The 731-nt window shown below is 41.6% G+C and overlaps 1 non-coding gene across 1 annotated transcript; it reads right to left on the bottom strand.

The window, feature by feature from the left end:
• Positions 1–203: 203 nt before the first annotated feature.
• LOC112082462 lies at positions 204–310 on the bottom strand. The gene has a single exon (XR_002897136.1). It is a non-coding gene; the product is annotated as a small nucleolar RNA R71 (small nucleolar RNA).
• Between the last annotated feature and the right edge of the window lie 421 nt (positions 311–731).

Raw genomic sequence — 731 nt, forward strand, 5'->3', positions numbered from 1 at the left:
ACATTGACAACTTTGATAGAGTTTGTGATCTAACTAAGATGAATGGAGTGAGTGAGGACAGTTTCAAGTTGAGGCTGTTCCCTTTTTCTCTAGGAGACAAAGCTCATCAGTGGGAAAAGTCTCTACCTCAAGGATCAGTCACAACATGGGAGCAATGCAAAATAGCATTTCTAACCAAGTTCTTCTCTTCATCAAGAACAGCAAGGTTAAGAAATGAAATCTCAAGTTTCATTCAGAAGAACCATGAATCATTTTGTGAGGCTTGGGAAACATTTAGAGGGTATACCATGCAATGCCCTCACCATGGATTCTCAGATTGTCAGCTGCTAAGTACCTTCTACAGAGGTGCTTTACCAAAGGTCAGACTCCTCTTGGACACAGCTTCAAATGGTAATTTTATGACCAAGGAAGTCAATGACGCCATGACCCTAGTGGAGAATGTAGCTCAAAGTGATGAGCTTTATGGATCAGACTTTGAAAGGAATTCAAGAGGAGCTGTGAGTGCTGAAGAGGAAAGGACAAGGAAAGACATCAAGTCTCTCAATGAGAAGCTAGACACACTTCTCTTAGCTTCTCATCAGTCAGCCAACTTTGTTAGAGATGTGAATCATGTGTTTCAAGACACATTTCAAAGGGAAGACATCACAGCTGAGGTGAACTTTGTAGGTGGCCAACAAGGTTACCAAAAGGGCTTTACCTACTACAAGAATCCCCCAAACCAGAACTTCTAT

The sequence above is a fragment of the Eutrema salsugineum genome, unplaced genomic scaffold (assembly GCF_000478725.1).
Source record: "Eutrema salsugineum unplaced genomic scaffold, Eutsalg1_0 scaffold_1, whole genome shotgun sequence".
Classification (NCBI taxonomy): Eukaryota; Viridiplantae; Streptophyta; class Magnoliopsida; order Brassicales; family Brassicaceae; genus Eutrema; species Eutrema salsugineum.